The sequence below is a fragment of the Urtica dioica genome, chromosome 5, assembly GCF_054948205.1.
Source record: "Urtica dioica subsp. dioica isolate 48M chromosome 5, U.dioica_male_clone48M_v1_H2, whole genome shotgun sequence".
Lineage (NCBI taxonomy): Eukaryota > Viridiplantae > Streptophyta > Magnoliopsida > Rosales > Urticaceae > Urtica > Urtica dioica.
The window spans coordinates 36,224,229-36,232,690 of NC_142760.1; positions in this window are offsets into that span (position 1 = coordinate 36,224,229).

The following is an 8,462-nucleotide window of genomic DNA, read 5'->3' on the forward strand; positions in this document are numbered from 1 at the left end:
TCCACGTGCCTGTTGGCTGAGCGGACCACATACATCAGAATGTACTAGTTCCAGCAACTCAGTGGCTCTTCGACCCTTATCGGGGAAAGGTCGCTTAGTCATTTTTCCTTTTATGCAGGATTCACAAGTAGGTAGTGAACCTATTGCAGAGGCTTGGAGTGGACCGTCCCTTACAAGTCTCTTAATCCTATTTAGACTGATATGACCAAGTCTTAAGTGCCATAGGTATGTTGATTTTGTTAGATCGGAGGATTCAGAAAGTTTGATCCTCTTTGGCTCCCTAATTAGATCATTATCTATTTCGGTGTCTAAAAGAGAAGGTTGAGTGGGATAGATGTAGAAAAGAGCATTCTTCATACATTCATCAATGACAAAAGAATTATCAGGAAACGAAATACGAATTCCATTCTTAATGAACTTTAAACAATAACTTGCTCAAGAAGACGAGCAACGGATATTAAGTTCTTCCCAAAGGTAGGAACAAAATAAAAATTATTCAAGTTTAAAGTGCGGTCTTCAAAAGACAGCGTCACGGATCCCACAGCCTTTGCGGACACCAGGCTCCCATCACCCCATTTGAAACAGAACTCGCGTTTCTCTAGGCTTTTGGTTTTCTTGAAACCATTCAAGGAACAACAAATATGGTTAGTAGCAGCGGAGTCAAGAATCCACGTTGATACATTATCAGCCACTAAGCATGCTTTGGTAACTAGTACAATACTATGTTCCTTTGCTTTGAGATAGGCAAGACAGTTCTTTTTATCGGTCTTGTGAGGTCTCTTCTTAGTTCCAGAGGCGGAGGCTTTTTGCTCAGTAGCATGTGCCTCTCCTTGATTCCTCTTTCTTTTAGTGAGACCTTTAGCAGTGTGAAGCTCCTTCATAAGCTCGGTAACAGTGTACTTCAGCTTGTTCATGGAGTAGTTCAGCTTGAAGGTATCAAGAGATGCGGGAAGAGTTTCTAAGATCATATCTATGACATTCTTCCCATCAATCTCAGATCCTAGGATTTCCATTTTATTCAGAAAACTAATGATCAGTATCATAAAGTCTCCAACAGGAGTCCTAGCCTTCATATGACAGTTCATAAACTGTCGGACTGCTTGTTGTCTTGTTTGACGCCTTTGCCCTCCAAACATATCATGGAGATTGTCGAGTATGTCGGCGGCAGTCTCATGTCACGATGTTGTTTTTGCAACATATTGTTCATTGATGCTATGATATAGCACCTCACAATCTCATCGGAGCAGAGCTAGGCCGCCAAGGCGTCGTTGTCCTCTTGAGTCGAATCATCATTCGTCAGAGGAGGACACGGGGTGGTGAGTACCCATTTGTGCTTGTTAAAGGTAGGTATTATGTCGAGGTTATGTTTCCCATTAACGTAGTTTTCGTTTTCGAGTTTGTTCGAGGAAAGGATGATTGAGAGATGGTTGAGAGACATGTTGCTAGATTAAGTTGAAACAAGGTTATGATTTAGTCTTTGGTTTAGGATTTAAGTTTTATTTAAGACTTGATAAAATCCAAAGGTGTTATAAACCAAACGATAATTTACTCCCTCAAGAGAAGGCCGCAAAAAATCTCCATTTATAAGTAAATGACACATCATTAATGCTTAGCCAAGATGTCAATACACCAATTTTGACTAGCCACCTTTTAAATTGGTTTGATCACTCACATCCTTTCGCAGAGCCTCAAGGGAGGATTAGTAGGGATTGAGCCTAAGTGTGCAACCAACCACTTAGTCCAAAAGATCAACTTTGAAAAACAATCCCCCAAGGGGAGGCCCTTGTCATCATCGTCTCACTCTCGGACGTAGCTCATTGAGCAATGATCGAAGCAAAAACGCCTTGAAGTACTCCCATTTAAGAGAGGGTCGCAAGAGCGGCTCTTAGTCCCACGTTAATTGCTTCTTTCGTTAGTGTTGGCGATCGTGGGTTACAAACAACAAGTATAACCCTCCCACTTAGTTTTTGGAGTTGGTTCATCGACTCTTATAAGTTCGGAAACAGATTTTCTAGTTAGAGAGCGACAGAGCGGACAACTAGAAGAGAATCCTAGATCGACATGTTCAGAGCAGTATTAGTGCATAAAGGCACAAGGTACATACTCTATCTTTTCCTATTTTCTATTTCGGGAAAGTGCGTGAGGGAAGTGTGAACTTCAACTCACTCGAACACTTGAAAGTTTGAGATTACACATCTTTTTATTTTTCGGCTTGTCTACAAGGAGACCTCCCACTCAAATTTTCAAGAGCATATAGATTTTGAACATATGTGATATAGATATAGTTTTGAAAACATTTTGAAAATTTATTTGATTTGGATGACAAAATATTTTTCAAGTTTGAAAGCGAAAACGGTTTTTCAAAAATTCAAACTAGTTTTGTAAAAATTCAATTTCAATTCAACTTTCAAAAATCAAAACATTTTAGTCTTACACATCATGTTTATAATCTTATGAAAAACATTTTTGCTCAAGAAAATTTTCTCATTAGAGTTCTATAACTCATGGTAGTGGGGCTGAAAATCCGGAATTCTAAAAGACTGGAGTTTCGGAACAGCCGCGCACCACGGAGTAAAATCGTCATAACTGGCGGCTCCGATGTCCTTTTGATCTGAAACCGGTGGCATTGGACAGAGGACAGACAGAACTTTAATTTGATTCAAGAATCATTAAATTTCGATTTCTGAGAAGAGAGTTATGCCAATTTTACTGCGGGTTTCACTGCAGCTCGAAGAAAAGGAAATAATTAAAACTTGGTACTTTTTAGGTGCGAAAAAGAATCGAGTGTAATGGAACGTTTTAGGATGTTGTTAAAGCTTTTATTTGTATTTTATTAGCAAGGTAATAACGTGATATAAAAGAAATAACAACAAGCATAAAACGATTCAAGTAAATAAAAGAAACTAGCAAGACAATATAACTAGTCACAAAATATTACTCGAAAAATCTCAAACCTTTAAAACACGTTTTTCAATATAAAAAATTAAAAACTTTTAGAACTGATTCTAGTGTGTTTTAATAACATCCCAAACTCATAGAAAAACAACATGATTTTTAATTTAAAGGCAAGAGCAATAAATTAAAAAAAATCTAAGATAACAATTCTAACTTGTCACAAAATTAGTAAACTTTCGAAAACGATTTTCAAGCTCATAATTTAAAAACATGCACATGCATTCCTTTGACCATAGCTCTGATACCATTTGTTGGAATCGATCTAGGGTTTAAGAAAAAGTTTAACGCTTCGTTAAGCGGCGGAATTTTAAAAATTTTCTTTTTCAAGTAAAACGGTTTTTACTAACCTAGACAAAGAGCAAGCACATGTAAATAAAAACTATTATGAGCATAGAAGTTTACTAACCTTTCTTGAAGCTTGAAATTTGAGAAGCTTTTGGAAAGTTGCAACGCTCGTCTCCCTCGCAGCACGTCTCTCTTTCTTTCCTCGGAAACTCGAGCAACCACGAAAGTTTCCGTCACTAAATCACTCGAAATAAAAGGAATTAGCGAGTGGGCACTTTTAAACACTACGACATAAGAACGAGTCTTGAAGTCGCAGAGCTAAAATCTAGGTCAAATGAGGACCTAGGTGCCAAAACAATAAAACGAAATTGACTAGAGAGAGAGAGAGAGGAGTGGGGCGGCCAAGCTAGAGAGAGAAGCTCTCAATCTCTAAAACTTGGGATGAATCAAATGTGAAGAATGGGGCTCCTATTTATAGGAGAGGTCTCACCTTCAATAAGGTAGTTTCCTCTTCTATAGAATATCACATATTCATGAGCAAAATTTGCCCATTTCCCCTTTAATTCACTCGGCCAAGGCTGCCTTCTAGAAGGCTTGGATTTGTTTCCTTTTTTGTTCCTTGCCTTGCCTTTTGTCTACTTGGCCGATTCCCTTAAGCATCCTTATGCAAATTTGTTTCCTCTTTTTCTTTTGGCAAGTATCTTGATACATTTATGCACAAAATATTCTCTCTTTTCTCTTAGGTGGTGGGCGCCCAACATGTCTCTAGAAGGAGCTTCTAGAAGCTTCTTCATTTGTTCATGACAACATGAAAAAGGCCCATTAAGAATTTTCAATAAAATTCTTATGAAATGAAATTAATCCACAAGGCCCAATGATCAAGTCATGGCCGAGTATTATTAAGTCATCAAATGACCTTGTCAAAAAATTTATTGACATTCATTTCATGCTATGTCTCAAAAGACAAAAATACCCTTTTGACAATTTTCGTTCTTGTTTTGACTTAGCTTCCAGTTTAACTATTCCTACTCGATGTGACTCGTGACAGTGACCTCATGGATCCAAATGAACAAAGCTTTAGCTAAATACTTGGACTCAAAAGTTCACAAACCTTTTCCAAGTTTAGCTAAATGTCAAATGACTCCACTAAAGAGTTGACACTGAAAATTTCTCGGTTCAAATGAATTTATTTTCTACTCAAGAATTATGATGAGCGGATCCACTGAATATTATCTTTGTTTACCCTTCATGAATATCATCAGCTAGTCGGGATTTACAAAATTACCATTTTACCCTTCTAGCTGTTATTTCCTCAACTTTTTTGTCGCTTGTGAATAAGTTAGAAACAATGTATTGACGAGGAGCTAACAAGTCACATTGTTTCATCCAAAAGAGTCGGGACTCAATTTGGACACTGGCCAGTTCATTTATTCACACTCAGGAACAAAGCATGAGGTGATATACATTGCATTTCAGCAATCTTGTACATGAATTCCATATCTATGAGAACTTCACAAAGTTACTCATGACATTCTCACAACTTAGTACTTCACCAATAGGCCTTGTTCGGAATCAAATAGTGAGTCCGAACTCTGACTTTCTCAAATGAGAATACTAAGGTGTGAAATGACATGTCTCATTTCAGGATTAAGGTAAGCATGATGCAATTCATACGTAGTGACTTCGAGACATAAGAGATTAAATGGTTTGTTCTTATCTTGTCTCTAGAAGTGCACTGGTCAGTTCAGTACCTTCGGAAGATACCTAGAAGAACCATAGAGTCTCCAACTCTCAATGCCTCATAACCAGACATCATAGATTCTTCTAACAATCATACTGAGGTCAATAGTCCTTCGACCTTTAGATTGCGAATATATCGTTTTAAGCAAACTACGAAGAGTTTGTTCATGCAAATCTACATTTGTCTCTTCGTAAGTTGTTTAGTTTGTTTATGGACTAAAGACTAAGGTTTTATCATAAAGCTTCAAACAAGGAAGATTGAATGAACGTTTCAGCTTTTTATTAATGAATAAGCAATTACAAGCAAGAGTCTTCATGAGACTTTATTACATCAAATATACTATATAAAGATTACAACTCTTCTTGTGGGCACCATTGACAACAGCCACTACCAGGAAAGCTTTAGGTTTGTGGATACCTAATTTTGCTCTAGTTATCATGGGATGGGCATTTTGTGGTCTGCTGAGGGTTAAAGTGGATGCAGGGTCAGGATCTTGATAAGGTACAATGGACATTTGTGAGTCATTTTGCTGAGAGGAATTTGTGGTTGTGGGAAATGGTGATGAGGAAACAGGTTGTGTGTCAGATTGTTGGTCACGTGAAGGTGTATGTGGTCTAAGGGTGTGTGGCTGTGGAGGTAAATGAGTAATCTGCTGGGTAAAAGGAAAAGGCATGGGTAGAGATGGTGACTGTGCATTGGTTGTTTCTTTTGGTTTGAACAGTTCATCATAAGGAAAATAGTACTCATCAAAGACAACTGTTCTGGCAATGTAAACTCTACCAGAATTGTGTAAACACCTGTACCCTAGGTGAGATGGACTATACCCCAAAAACACACATTTAGAAGACCTGAAGCTGAATTTATGATTCTGATATGGACGTAGGAAGGGAAAACAGGCACAACCAAAAACTTTCATGAATTTGTAATCTGGTTTTCTTGTGAAAAGGACTTCAAAAGGGGATTTGAGATTGAGACATGTGGTTGGAGTTCTGTTTATAAGAAAGACAGATGACACTACAGAATCCCACCAGAATTTCAAAGGCAAATTGGCTTGGGCAAGTAAAGTTAAAGCAAGATCAATAATATGTTGATGCTTTCTTTCTGCCTTACCATTTTATTGGTCAGTTTTTGGACAAGGATGCCTGAATTGCACACCTAGTTTGTTGAGAATAGGAGTTAGAGGTCTGAATTCTCCACCCCAATCTGACTGAAGGCACATGATTTTGGTATTGAACTGTGTTTGGAAAAAGTTAAAAAATCTGAGAAAAGTTTGGCAAGTGTCTGATTTTAGTTTTAAAGGAAAAACCCAAGTATATCTGGTAAAGTGATCAACAAAATGAACATAATATTTGAATCCATCTGTCGAAAATTCAGGGGATGGTCCCCATAAATCTGAATGAACAACTTGAAAAGGTGTTGTGGTTTTCAAATCAGTTGGAGAGAAATGGAATTGATGTAATTTACCAGAAACACACGCAGAGCAAAAATCGAGTTTATTTATTGAAAGGTTGCTTTTTATAGACTTGAGTACATGATTCAGAATAGCTTTTGAGGGATGTCCTAGTCTGTTATGCCAAAGATTTACATATGTTGTAGAGGACAAATTGCTAGCTGTGGTACAAACTAGACACTCAATCAATATTAGACTGATTACATGTACAATACTTTTGTCTCGAACAACAAAAATTACACTTAGCACAATGGACAGAGAACAAAGGATTTTGTAAACTTGACACAAAAGCATGAATTTGAGGCTTCAAACAACTCAGATGAGTTGATAAACTGTTCAAATCGAGCTGATACAAACCGTCTTTAAGAATGGCTTCCAGAAGCACCTTCTAAGTTACCTTGTCCTTGATAAGACATTTGTCATCAAAAACCTCGATTAGTATTTTATTGTCACGAGTGAATTGTGAAATACTCAAGAGGTTTTTGGTGATTTGAGGGACATGTAGAACATTTTTTAGTTTGAGGTTTTCAGTGTGATTGTCAAGCTTAAAGGTAGTGTTGCCAATATGTGAAATAGACAATTTAGAACCATTACCTACAACCAGTTTTTCCTTACCAGTGTAATCATTGCTCACGGATAGGTTGTTGATCTCAGACGTGATGTGGTTTGTCGCATCGCTGTCGAGATACCATTCTTGACCCCCATTTGACTCGTTGGCCGCCCATGTGTAGGCTTGAGGATTGTTGTTGCTGTTTGGCTGAGGAGAGCTTTGACTGGCTTGTGCTCCCTCGAAGGTAACATCGAACCGGTGGAAACATTTGACAGCAACGTGACTAATGCGACCATAGAGCTGGCATTGAGGTCTATTTCCTCGACCGGAGTTTCGTCCACCGCGGCCGCGACCACGTCGACCTCCATTTGAGCCAGATCCAACACCACTTGTGTTCTGAGAAGAGTGGTTGTGACCGCCATGACGATACGCTGCATTCGCCATTGGAGTCGTCAACGGATCGGAGTTGAACGCCGAAGATTGTGACTCGATCCTCATTTCTTGAGACTGTAACACGAACTGAACTTCTTGCAGTGAGACTTTATCAGATCGAGTCGTCAAATTGACTACGACAGACTCATATTCATGACCTAGACCACCAAGAATGTATAGGATTAACTCATCGTCGGAGATGACAGAGCCGACGGAGCTGAGATTATCAGCGATGTTCTTCATTTTGAGAACGTAATCGTCAATCGAGAGATTTCCTTTCTTCTGTGTCTGAAGTAGGAATCTCAATTGCATGACTCTAGCTCTTGAATTCATCTGAAACGCTGCTTGGAGAGTTGACCAGACAGCCGCGGAGCTTGTGCATCGATTGACATGACCTAGCATGGCTTCATAAATTGAGGAGAACAACCACGAAAGCAGAAATTGATCTAATCGCGTCAGGAGAATGAACTCCAGATTCGGAATCTGAGTTACTTCGCTGTTGATTCCAGTTGACGCCATTGTTGACTTTGGACACGAGATCTTTCCGAGAAGAAAGCCATCGAGTCTGTGAGCTCTCGTTGTGGAGAGGACTTGTGTCGTCCAGAATTGAAAATTATTTCGGTCGAGTTTGAGCTGCAATGGATTGATGTGAAGCGTGACTTGCTGGTACTATTGAGACTGAGAAGCGGAGATGGAGACAGAGGTGGGAGCAGAGATCGGAGATGAGGAAAAACCAGCTGGTAGGGAAGACGCCATTGATAGAGCTTCGATCTTGAGAGGGAAGAAAAAAAATGGGTATGAAAGAGAGAGAAACTGAGCTCTGATACCAAATCAAGAAAAAGAGAATTCTGTTTGGAATGATTTGACTTGATTTGACTGAGCGTTTTGAACGCATATATATTACAAGAGAGATTAACCAATTAGTTATTACATGTGGGACTTTAATTGATTGGTTAACAGACTAACCAATAATATAACTGACTATGCTGACTGTACATTGTATATCCTAATAGACATCAACTAACAGGTTTGAATGACTTAATAATAAC